A 14,439-nucleotide genomic window follows, 5' to 3' on the forward strand; every position below is an offset into this window, starting at 1 on the left:
TAAAATTTGGGGGGCTCCAGTGATCAGGCATTTGCTGGAACGTAGTTCCAAAGTAAAATAAAAACTACTGCGCTTTACTTCTCCCACCACAAGAAAAATAAATGTTTCTTCGTGCTTTGGGGATAAGATATAACACATCTAGGAATACTTTGACAGCCTAAATGCCAAGTTTTGTGAAAGAAAGCCAGGTTTGAGTGAGGCCCAAAGCAGCAGGTGACAAAGGAAATAAATTGGAAATTTGTTACATTAAGAGATCAAGAATGATCTCCAAATGCATAAATAAAACAACAGACTTTAAAATAACTCATGAGTCAAAGGAGAAATCACAAGAGGAACTTTAAGGTAGTTTCAATTGGTTAAATTAAAAACACAGCACATCGAAAATGTTTACGCAGCTAAAATAGCGCCTATAGGGAAATGTATAGAACCATATGCTTATATTAGACATCAGGAAAGATCTCACATCAGTGTTGCAAGCTTCCCTCTTCAGATAATAGAATTTGAAGAGCAAATTAAATACAAACAGCATATGTAAGAAAGCAATGAAGGTAGAAGCTGAAATCAATAACATTGATAACAAATATATGATAAAAGTAAATAAATACAAAAGTTGGTTGTTAGAAAATATATTTTAATACTTTGACAAACTTTTAGCAAGAGCCTTTTTAGAAAACAGAGAGAAGACAACATTTACAAATATCAGAAATGCAAAAGGAAATCTCACTCTAGATTTTACCAACACTCAAAGGTGAATAAAGAAATATTATGAATAATTCTAGGCACAAAAATTTGAACACTTATATGGCCATAAAGTGGGTCAATTTATCAAAATCTACAAATTACCAAAACTTGTCTAAGATGAAATATATAAGTTGAATAGTCTTAGAACTAGTAATAATATTGAATTCATCAGATAAAGTCTTCCAAAAACTGAATCTCCAGGCCTGCAAGATTTCACTCGCAAATTCCAATGAATTTTACATAACCTCTTACAAGCAGTAGGAAACTGAATACTTCCCAACTCATTTAACGAAGTCGGAATTATTCTGTCTATTAGGCAGACTTCTCTAGAAAAACAGAATCAGGAGGATATATAAAGATACATAGAAGGGATTTATTATAGGAGTTGTCTTATATGCTGTGAAGGCTGAGATGCTCCATGGTGTGCCCACTACAAGGGGGAGAACCAGGAAGCCAGCAGTGTATTTCAGTCAAAGATGGAAAGCCTGAGACCCAGGAGCTCCGACACTTAAGTGTAGGAAAAGAAGGATGTGCCAGCTCAAGAAGACAGAGAGGATTTGCCCTTTCTGCATCTTTTTGTTTTATTTGGCTCTCTGTGGATTGGATTATGCTCTTCCACATTGGTGAAAGTCAAACTTCTTTACTTGATCTCCCAATTCAAATACTAAATTTTTCCAGAAACACCCTCACAGACACACCCAGAAATCATGTTTACCAGCTCTCTGAGCATCCTTTAGCCCGCTCAAATTGACATATATAATTACTTATCACATTCTGATTCTAAAATCAGAAGAAAAAAAGAAAAAAGAAAAACCATGGCTTAATATACTTCATGAACACAGAAAAAGCTCAATGAAATAATAGCAAATCAAATCCATCAATATTTAAGAAAATATTATATTACAATCAATGAAGTTTCCCCTCAGAAATGCAGGTTTATTTATTACTAAAAAATTAATCAATTTAATCCATCCTACCAATAAAGTCCACATGATCTTATTAATTGATCCAAAAATGACATTTAAAATATTCAACATCTATTAGTTATAAAATTTCCCAGCAGATAAGTATAAAAGAGAAATTCCTCAATCTAATAAAGGGCATCACCCCAAAAAAACTATAGCTAATCTAATTTAATAGCGATGACTGAATTGCTTTCCCCAAAGTATAAGACGAAGATAAGATTATTCACTCTCATCACTCCTATTCAAGTCAGTACAGAATTCTGAGGTAGTGCAGTAAGCCATAAAAAATAAAAGATGTATTCATTATAAAGAAAGAATTAAAACTGTCCCTATTCACAGCAGACATGACTATTTTTATGTAAAAAAATCCCAAGAAATGTATAAAAATTCTGCTAGAACTAACGTGAGTTTAGCAAGGTTACAGAATACAAGGTCAGTGCATAAAAATCAATTCTACATTCATATATTAGAAATAAGCCATTAAAACATGATTTTTAAAGACAGTATCACTTACAGTTACTCCAAAAAGAAGGAATAATTTTCCATATATCCAATGAAACATGTACAGGATCTGTATTCCAAAAAAACTACAAAACACTCAGGAAAGAAATAAAAAAATGTACATGTAATTGGAGAGAACTGAAGTGTTCACGAATTGAAAGATTCAACATAGAAACTATACAGATACTTTTCAAGGTGATACATTTAATTCAATTCCAAACATAATTCCAGCAGATTTTTTTTAACTGTATAGAAACAATTTCTAAATTGTAATGGGCAGGCAAAGAAATTAGGATACCCAAAATAATTTTAAAATAAGAATTAATTTGAGGAGTCACATCACCCAATATCAAGACATACTATGAAGCTATTGTAATCAAGACAGTGTGATATTGGTGAAGGCAGAATTGAATAGATTCTATTCAATAGAACAGAATAGGGTCCAAAAATAGACTCACACAAATATAGCACATAGCTTTTTGGCAAATTTACAAAGACATTTCAGTGGAGAATAGATTGACTTTTCAGCCTATGGGTTAGAAAAAAATTGGACCTTTATCTACAAAAAATAATAATGATAACTTCAAGCTTAATGTCATAACTTATACAAAAATGGACTAATAACCTAAAAGGAAAATCATATAACTTTTAGAAAAAGAAAGCATATAAAAAAACACTGTGGCCTCAAATTAGCCAAAATGTTTTTAAATGTGACACCAAATGTGTGATCTAAAAAGGGAAAAAATATTAATGGGACTTCATCAAAATCAAAAACCTTTAGTCTATAAAAGACATTATTATGAAACTGAAAACATGAGCTACAGATTGAGAGAAAGTGTTTGCACATCACGTGTCCTAAAGAGTATTTGTATGAAAATATACACTCAAAAATCAGTGGTATGAAAAAAGCAGTATTAAAATATGGCCAAAAGACAAACAGACCTTTCAACAAAGAGGATATAGATGACAAATAAGAAAATGCAAATTAAAATCATGATGGGATACCACTCCAAGCCCACTAAACGCCCAAAATAACAACAAATTTGAACTGCCAACAAAAATGTAGCACAAAAGGAATTTTCAGGTAGTATTTGTCAGAATGAAGAGTATTGCAGTCACTGTGGAAAACCGTTGTTGTGCAGGTTCTGATAACAGACATATACTGTATTACCATGTAAGTCAGCGATACAACTCCCAGGCATATTTCCAAATAAATTTAAAACATATTCACACAAAAACTTGTTTACAACAGCTCCATTCATATTCACCAAATCTGAAAACAACCCAAACGCCCTTCAACATGTGCTGCATCCATCTAGTGGAATACAGGTATCCCATTCATAGAGTGGAATACTACTTAGCAATCCGTGAGAACGGTTCATGGATTCATGCAGCACGGATGCATCTCATAGAGATTATGATGAGTGAATGAATCCAATTATAAATGGTTGCATATTTCATCCTTCCATGTGGACAACATTCTCAAAAAACAAAACTATAGGAACGGAAAACAAACGAGAGGTTGCCAAGAGGCTAGGATTGTGACAACAAAGTCAAAGGAGTACTAGAGCTGTTCCAAATCCTCATTCTGGGGATAGTTGCAGGAATCTATACTTGTTTTAATATTGATAAAACTGGACACATAAGGGGTCAATTTTACTCTATGTTACTTTTAAAAAGTAAAATGAAGTACTTTTTATAAGTGGAATCATGCAGTGTTTGTTCTGTGGCTAGTTTATTTTACTTAGCATATTGTCCTCAGAGTTACTGCAGGTTGTTACATGTGTCAGGATTTCCTTATTGTTTAAAGTTGAATGATATTCTATTGCATATAAATGCCATATTTTCTTTATCCATTCATTTGGTTAGTAAATAAATGCCATATTTGCTTTATTCATTCATTTGGAGTGTCGAATGGTGGTTCCAAGAAGGTGAGGAGATTTCTGCATTAGCCCCTTGCTATTCAGCAGGTAGGAAGTTTCAGTTCTGCAAGATACGTGATTTCTGGAGATGTGCTGTATAACATCGTGTCTACAGTTAATGATACTGTTTTGTATACTTAACAGGCGTGCAACACAACAGTGTGCTGTTAATCTAGGAGACTCATCTAGGTTGCATGTGTATCTAACACCTGTGCTTATGGATTGCTAAGCAGCATTCCACTGTATGGATACAGCACAGTGTTAAGAGGGTAGATCTCATGTTTAGTGTTTTTACCACGGTTAAAAAATAAATAAATACAATGAAAATCCTTAATGCGTGATAAACTCACTGTTCAGATTGCATTGGGGGCATCAGAACAAGATCAATTTATCTTTATTCTTACTGAACAATCAGAAGAGTAAGATTTAGAGAACTTGAACCATTCGCCCAAGTTATAAAACTGGTACAGAGCTAGATGATTTGCCAGTGATGAACTTTTGAGCTTCTTCTCATTTTCCTCTTTTCTTGCACTCAGGAGACTCTGACTCTTTCAGGACCTCCCCTATTCTACATTCCAGCTCCTCTTTCACTTCTTGCTTCATGAGATTTCAATGCCCAGTAGATCAACAATTCCCTGAATTTCCCCCACCCTGACCCCAATTTACATATTCTCATAGCTCTCTAAACCTTCCATTCATATACTTGCCCAAATTAGAATGTAGGTATTAGGTATATTAATTGTTGAATACCTGTTATCCCCACAATAATGTAAACTCGTTAAAGATTGTCTGGGATTATTTCAGCATCCCCAGGACCTAGCTTGACATTTACTTGATACAAGGTACTCTACAGAAATATTTTTGATTTAGTTGAATTGAATTTTATTTCCAAATAAGAAGACTTTTATATTATTAAACAGGATGCTGCATTAAGATTATTCCAGTAGTCCAAGATTTTGCAAAAATGACTGGCAGTTAATTTATATCTGCATGATTTAAAATTCCAAACCAATGAATGGTTAATTCTCCTAAATATACACAGTGTTTTTCCCCCAAAAGACATTTGACTTATATTCTAGATTGAAGAAACTACCGTGTTTTGAAAAACAACACTCTTAAAATTGTCACAACTATGCGTGTTACTCTGTGTGATTTTTTCCTCAGAAATATGCATCATTTTGTTTTACAATAATTTTATCACTTTATTTATACATGTTCATCTTTAGCAAAGTGAACAGCAATTATTAATTGTGTAGATATCCCAATTCTAGAACATACAATCAGTAATTAAATCACCATATCTTATCTTAATAAATAAATTATAATGAAAAGTGTGTAATGCATATTTTTGCCTTAATTTTAAATATTTCTCTGGGTTAATTATTAGATATAAATTCCTCTTAAAAATTATAAATATTTTTAATTACAGTATGTTGATATAGATTACCAAGAGACCTACCAGGAGAGTTTATCAGCATATATTCACTCCAGATATTTGCCTGGTCTATAGATCCATGAAACACAGCAATTCAATATGTACAAATAAAGAAATTTATATTAGTTTAAGCATCTTAGGAATACTGATAAGGTTGAGTAAGTTCTGATTTTATATGGGAAATAATGTCAGTTTCTAAACATTATCACTTGTTTTTCTCATACAGACTGAAGCGACATGTATAATTGTGTTAATCAGTGTTTTCCAGAGAATCAGAGCCAACAGGCTGTGTACATATCTGTAGAGATTTATTTTTTAAGGAAACGGTGAGTGCAATTAAGGAGTCTTGCAAATCTGAAATATGTAGTTCAAGTCCAAAGGTCATCCAAGACAGAGCAGATGATGTAATTCAAGTTTGAAAGCAGCCTGCTAGCAGAGTTCCCTCTTGCTCAGGGAATGGCAGGCTTTTGTTTTATTCAGGCCTTCAACTGATTGGATGGGGCCCACACACATTATGGAGAGCAGTCTACTCTAACTCCACCTATGTAAACGTTAATCACATCAAAAAACACCCTCCCAGAGACATTCAAAATATTGTCTGGCCACATATCCTGATACCATGTCCCAGCCAAGTTGACACATAAAATTAACCATCCCAACAATATAATATTAGTGAGTCAATATCTAAACTTAACGAATTGTTTGCATTAGAAGTCATTTTTATGTTCATAAGTGCTCAAAAGCAAAGCAATGATATCTAACTTTCAGTCACTGAATAAAAAAATGCATTTTAAATGGAATATATGATAACACAGTGCTGATGGTAATTTTAGTCTTTAAAAGTATTTAGAAAAGTGCATTTTTTTGGAAGCTGCAATAAACATTGCAATGTTTGATTCTATTGCCTGATACTGACAAATTGAAACCAAAAACTAACTTATGAAAACTAGTTTCAGGAAGTCTGTTTCTTCAGAAAATTTTGAACATGAAAAACATTTTGATCTGCACTGTTTTTTCCCCCCATTTTCCATTTCAAAAGTTTCAGATGCCTTTTCATGTTTCATCCCCATGGCAGGCAGCCTCAGATGTGTTTCATTTTAGAATCGTAAGGATCTTTGAATACCATTATTGAAAGTAAAATGGAATGAATTGGAGAGTTATCAACCAACATGAAGTGAAAAAAAAAAAGCATTTCAGAGGAAAACCTGTGACTGTTTTTTTCCAAAATTTATTATCTTTTAAAAAAGACAACTTAAGTGTCATGATCCCTCCTATGCGCAGGACCAAATACTGTGAATTTGCACTGAGTCCTGTGAATTTGCACTTTGGCTATGGAAGGCTGTCCAGCAGAGAAGCCTGAGCTGACTCACATTCTATTTAGCGGTTGTGAGATTTTCATGTCAGTCCTGCCTCTGCACCAAATGTCTCTATTATGGCAGACAGGGTAACCAGTAAAAATTCAATTAACTAAACTACACTACAGTATTCATTAATAATAGTACCTTTTATGTACATATTCACGTTTAACAGTGCAGACACCTCGATGTGAAACAATGCATGTCAAATAATGGAATATGTCAGGCTAATCAAGAAAGTGTTTGTCGTCTTTGCTAATATACAACTGATAATGGGGCTTTTTAATAAGTTCAGGCAAGCTACAGTTAAGTTGTCCTGTCTAAATGTGAGTAATGGCATGCTGAAGACTGGCATGAATATAAAGAAACTGGCATGAAGAGAGGGGCTTTCTGGAGTTTTGTTGTGTGGCACTTACAGAATAACACTCTAGAGACAGAGTGGGCAGTATGATTTTTCAACATAGTTAGCCCCAGATAGGGAGCAGCTGCAGGAAATGGAGAATTACATTTCCATAAGTTTCTGTGGAACTCAAATAGTTAAAATATACTATTTTAATGTCCAGGTAAAAATGTGGGACAAGTGAGTGTACTTGGAAAAGTGAGTATCATCTCTACTTTTTAAAATGAAAGATAATATTCTGGTTTTTATAAGACCGAGAGGAATGTAGGGGTTAGAGCTTATTAATAATGTTAATGGTAGTAATGATAATCAGAACAGCTAACACATATTGAATGGCTATCATATAATAAGCACATGCTAAGTAAGGGCATTATGCACTGAAGTCTCACAACAGCCCCACGGCAAGCACAGATCATTGTCTCTTGTGAGGAAATCTGCTCCCCCTGTAAGAAAAGCCAAATTTGTTCAGGTAGCAAAAGGAGATTCGTTGGTTCCAGGAGGAGTGTCTAGTCTAGCATGATTAGGCTGAACTCAGTATGATAACTTGCTCCCATTGACAGCTCTAAGGGGTGAGCATGTGACTAACTTCCACTGAAAGAAATGGAGGCTGGGGGCGGTGGCTCATGCCGTAATCCCAGGTCAGGAGATCGAGACCATCCTGGCTAAGATGGTGAAACACCGTCTCTACTAAAAATACACAAAATTAGCCAGGTGTGGTGGCGGGCGCCTGTAGTCCCAGCTACTCAAGAGGCTGAGGCAGGAGAATGGCATGAACCCTGGAGGCAGAGCTTGCAGTGAGTCAAGATTGTGCCACCACATTCTAGCCTGGGTGACAGAGCGAGACTCCATCTCAAGATAAATAAATAAATAAATAAATAAATAAATAAATAAATAAATAAAAATAAATAAATAAATAGAATGGGAATCTTATGGGGATGGTTTTATTCCAAAATGAAAAGAAAAAGCCAAAAGCCTCAAGAAGAAAGTTTGTTTTGATTTATCTCCTCCTTTTCGTTACAAACATGGGCATGGTGTCTGAACCGGCAGAAGCCAAGATTCTTAAACCATGAAGCGATAAGCCCAAGTGGGACAAAAAAAGGACTGAGAAGAAGCCTGGGACCCTGGTGGTGCAGGTGAGGCGCTGTCCGATTTAGATCGCCTTACCCCTGACTTCTCTATATATGAGAAAATAAACAAACCCTTGTTTGTTCAAGCAACTCATGCCAGATTTTCAGTTACTTACAGATAAAAGCATATTAAACTGATACAAAATCCTATGGGGTTTTTCTGTCAGCAGAAGTGTTATGGCTACAAATAAGAGAAACCATCACTAAAACTGTTGTACAATAAGTTAGTTTTTTATCCCTGTGTTATGTAGTCCAGAGAAGAGCTTCCAAATGGGGCAATGGCACAACAGTACCTCAGGACCCATGGTTGTGACACAAATAGAATGTGCTGAGTGGACGGCCTTGTCAGCCTTGGGGCAGCTGAGCCAGCTATGGGCAGCTGGTTCTACTGAGCTGGTCACCGATTTCAGTGTGATTTACAAATACTGTCATTTCATAGCTACAGAAAAAAAAATTGCTGGAAGCATAGATTCAGTGGGAGAGACTTTTAGAGATGCTTGACTCAGAGACTGAAGAACCTGGATTCTTTCTGTCCTCAAGGCAGCACTACCAGTATTGGTGTCACATTCGGACATGAGTGGGTTCCTCTCCTGGGACCAAGAGATATTTCCCGGGACAAGTCAGTGACTTCCTCACATACGTTAAATAGAATGTCAATTTTCTGGTCGATTAGACATCTATAATATTCAATACAACTATACAATTTTTAAAAAATTATTCTTAGATCTCAATGCCCTATCTGATGTAAATCTCTATGTATTTATGTTCCAGCCTATGTTTTCATGGAAGTTCCTGTATTACACACACACACACACACATATATATATATATACACACATATATATATACACACACACACATATATATATATACACACACACACACAGGCAATGTGTGTGTGTGCGTGTGTGTGTGTGTATATACACAAACACATATATACTATATATAACATACATTATGTATATATCCTGTATTATATAAATATGTAATACAGTAAGTTTGTCATCTAATGAGTTCTTGCCTTCATTTCTTCACGAAGAGAATATTTGATTAAGAAACTTAAAATCTCCCAATATAATTGATAAAGAAACTGAATATCAAATAAAATTCTTATTAGTCTTACACTCTTTTGTCTTTTCTTCTTTGATTGTCTGCAGAACCATTTTCTGTGTCTAATTATGATCAACCCAGACTGCCCTGAGCTTGCCTCTCCTATTGGCCGCTTACTTAATGTGTAGTTCAAGGCAACCACTTATCTGCACTTTGGATTCTTCATATGTAAAATGAGTTGTTGTGGCAAAGAAATGAGGTTAAGCCTACAAAGCAAATAAAAATGTAGCTATTATTTTCTTAGAATAAAAATTTCTTCAGCAGAAAGAATGCTTATAGTTTTATTTTGTGCAGTGTCCAACACATTACTATCATTTATTAATGTGATATTATAATAACCTCTTTTATTATTATAACATTTTTCAGTGTCAGCCACAGTATTATTGTTATATAAAGCAAAGCAATAATCTTACATAACTAGTTTCAAATATCTCTAGTATTAACATATTTCCTCTTCATTGAAATTAAAATATCCAGAGCTTCTTAGCCATCAATGCTAAAATTAGAGGCTGTTTATTTTTTTCATTATTTTACAAATAATGTCTACATCATACTGTCTTTTCTTATAGTATATATTCTTTTGTGGAAAATCAGTGAATTTCAGTGAGAATTTTAATAAGTCCTAAGTATTGTGTTAGATTTGCCTTTCTAGGTATTTAGTGTGCCCCATGAGAGGTCTTGAAAGAAAATATGTGGATAGGTTCTTAACCAGTGCCCTTCAGAGTTTGAGGTATATTGTGAATTTGATTCATTATTCCTGTTTTTATGTGCAGTAGTTTTACATTAATATTATCTAAATCTTTTTGTAGACAGTTTCTAATTTTCTCTAATCAGCCAGAGATCTGATAGGGATTGATAATCTCTTGAATTCATCAATTTGGTAAAAAAAAAAAAAAAAAAGATTGGAGTAATCATGAAATACAACATCATAAAAATATCTGTTCACATAGCTTTATAAATGCATGCTATTCTGAATTTTGGTATTAACACTATTTTTCCTATAATTTAGAGTCATACAGCATAGTAAATATCATTTAAATACTCTAAAATTATTAAAAGTGTAGCAAAACAATCTGCCTCATAAGAATTGTGGTATATAAGTGTATAAAGACTATAATTTCTCTATGAGAAATATGGGCCTGTTAACATGGCAAAATGAGAAGAAACAAAATGTGTGAATGCCTAAATGTAAATGAAAATAGTCATTTGCATAAATTTTAAATACGAATTATTTAAATAAACCTAACAACTTAAAAGTGAAGATAATCAAGTGAAGCCTCAACCATTTCACATTTTTGTTGAAAAGGAAAAGTGTAAGGTACTATAGGAAAAGTCTGATACAAAAAACAAAAAAAACTATTACATTTTCAAGTCTGGGTGAAGTAAACAATAGGAAAATCAAGGGAGAAAATGACATAAAGTATAACAGAGTAGGGTAATTAAGTTAGACTGTGTTTCTCTTTTAAAGAGTTGCTGTGAACCAAATACAGTTTTGTGGTGTCCAGGGCATACATTTATCTCTGTGTATAACAGCTCTTAATCAAACACTGTAGTGTTAGGCTAAGTGGAATCTGAATCTTTAAGTTGTCTACTTTTGCTGTTCTTTTGCTGACTTTATAAAGTATACTTTACACTAAAGTCAGCAAAAGATTAGAGCCTTTGCCAATAATATAAATAATATTGCCAACATTATGAGATCATAATTTGACTCAAGTACTCCGCAGTGCTTTTTGCTTCTTCACCTAATGAGGACATTTATATTGAGGTTAATGTTGAGATTTATAAAAAATTGTTGTTATTCCTTCTGCAAAGTTAGTAACTCGAAGAAGAAAAGGAGATAATGTAACGTATGATGAATTTGACAAATGGTGCTTTTAGGCCAGTTTGCTATTTACAGTGGAGGTTATCACTCATAGGTACTGAACCATATGCAAATGCAATGCAGGACCTTGTTTTAGTACATGATAAATAACTTTTACCATATCAGGTAATAGGTGCTTTAGTGAAATCACATTGTTAGTTATTTATGCAGGATGTGTGTGAGTGTATGTGTGGGTGTCCTTGAAAGTATATGCTTTTTATCTCTTTCTCCTATACTAAAAGGAAAAATAATCACAGACATAAAAAATATAACTCCAGTTAGGAGTGGTAGCCATTTCTTAAGAAGGTTAGCATATTGATACACATAAGTTATTTTATTAGAGATGCAATTGGTCTTTATTTCATTTACTGACTTAAAAAATAAATAAAACCCTCAACTACCCTCTTTGAGTAGAAAATGCAAATTACTGGTTTGTACATATTGCATGAAAAATGCATAATATTTCTATCTTAACCGGCCAGTCTGTTCCCAGAATGCAAAGGCCAAGAAGTCATGTATAACCACAATCATATCATAAATCATGTGCTTTTGTTAAATCGACCAATTCAAGTTATAAAACCTCATAAGTTGCCTTTCATTTATATTCACAAGAAAATAGAAGTTGCATTGTCATACAATCACCTTCCATGTCTTCTATGGCTAGACAAATCCAAAAAGAATTTGTTGACTTCATTAACATGCTGTTTATAATTCATTTCGAATTTATCGTAGCCATTCTTTCAGCCTTACCTCTGGGCCCTCTGCCCCTAGAGACGCAGGCAGTCATGCAGAAGCCGTTGCATTTCTCAAACTACCCATGGTTTTGCTCACCCTCGCCTCTAATCCTACTTTTCTCTCATCCTCCAGTTATTTCTCCATCTTCTTAGACCGCCTAAGTCACCTTCCATGATTTTTTCAAGTTTGTCCTAATTCTTGCTATTCAAGAGAAACAGACTTTTTCTCTTACCCGTGTGTCTATTTTCTGCATAAAATTTTGGATGCAAAAAGAGAACTTCTACAAGCTGGTTAAAGTAAAAAGGGGAAATGAACTAGAAGGACACTAACTGAATAACTCACAACTGGGTTTATCATTAGTGTCAAGAGGGACCTAAACAAGGGATGGCAGCAGATATCTTTTGCTTTCTTGTTCTCTCTCTCTCTCCTCTCTCAGGAACCATATGGTATTTTGTCTATAAATTTTTCTTCACCATTTTTTTCCTATGTTCCCTGTTTCTGAACACCAATTTTCTCCAGGTCTCGGAGCACATGGCCAAACACCTTCTGCACAGATACTGACAACCTTCTAATTTATGAGCTCGTACTAGACCTACAAAGTCCCTGAGTCCTCATAAAAACTCCAGAAGATTGATAATCCAATCAATCTGGCTTGGGTCAGGTGTCTACTCTGGCTATTTGGTTTGTATCTCAGCATACATTTAACCAGATCTGTTAAGCTGAACTTTTGAAAAAGCATTCCTGGGAAAAGTGCATTGAAAATTTCCAATATACTTACTTTCTAACTATTACTATTATGGCTCTTAATGCATTATATTTAAATAAGGTAACTTCCCCTACAAACTGTGGGGTATGTAAAAGTATGGATTATAGTTTCTTCTTTTTTTTTTTATTTTTGCCCAGAGCAAGCTTATAGTAAATTATCTAGAAGTGTGTTTGGAATGAATGCAATGTGTTGCCCTTAAGATTATGCCATCTGATGTAGCATCATGAGAACTTATTAGACATGTTTTGCAAAGGTGATTTGTGACTTTGACTTGTATTTAAATATTTGAATTGAAAAATAATGCACTATGGCTTGGATACACTATGGGAGGCTATCAAAAAAGCTTTAACTAGATACCGACTTGTGAAATTTAAAAGCTTAAGTAACCACTTGGACTTCGTTTTTACTTTAAAAAAGATACATTAACACACAAATAATAACTAGATGTTTTAGTTATCTATTGTTGCATTAGCAAACTACCCCAAACTTAGAGACATAAAAGAACTAATTAAACTAAAGAGCTTCTGCACAGCAAAAGAAACTACCATCAGAGTGAACAGGCAACCTATAGAATGGGAGAAAATTTTTGCAATGCACTCATCTGACAAAGGGCTAATATCCAGAATCTACAATGAACTCCAACAAATTTACAGGAAAAAAGCAAACAACCCCATCAAAAACTGGGTGAAGGATATGAACAGACACTTCTCAAAAGAAGACATTTGTGCAGCCAAAGGACACATGAAAAAATGCTCATCATCACTAGCCGTCATAGAAATGCAAATCAAAACCACAATAAGATACCATCTCACACCAGTTAGAATGGTGATCATTAAAAAGTGAAGAAACAACAGGTGCTGGAGAGGATGTGGAGAAATAGAAACACTTTTACACTGTTGGTGGGACTGTAAACTAGTTCAACCATTGTGGAAGTCAGTGTGGCGATTCCTCAGGGATCTAGAACTAGAAATACCATTTGACCCAGCCATCCCATTACTGGGTATATACCCAAAGGATTTTAAATCATGCTGCTATAAAGACACATGCACACAAATGTTTATTGTGGCACTATTCACAATAGCAAAGACTTGGAACCAACCCAAATGTCCATCAATGATAGACTGGATTAAGAAAATGTGGCACATATACACCATGGAATACTATGCAGCCATAAAAAATAATGAGTTCATGTCCTTTGCAGGGACATGGATGAAGCTGGAAACCATCATTCTCAGCAAACTATCGCAAGGACAAAAACCAAACATCGCATGTTCTCACTCATAGGTGGGAATTGAACAATGAGAACACATGGACACAGGAAGGGGAACATCACACACTGGGGCCTGTGGTGGGGTGGGGAGAGGGATAGCATTAGGAGATATACCTAATGTTAAATGACGAGTTACTGGGTGCAGCACACCAACATGGCACATGTATACATATGTAACTAACCTGCACATTATGCACATGTACCCTAAAACTCAAAGTATAAAAAAAAAAAAAGAACATCCATTGATTTTC

Source organism: Gorilla gorilla, chromosome 17 (genome assembly GCF_029281585.2).
Source record: "Gorilla gorilla gorilla isolate KB3781 chromosome 17, NHGRI_mGorGor1-v2.1_pri, whole genome shotgun sequence".
Taxonomy (NCBI): Eukaryota; Metazoa; Chordata; class Mammalia; order Primates; family Hominidae; genus Gorilla; species Gorilla gorilla.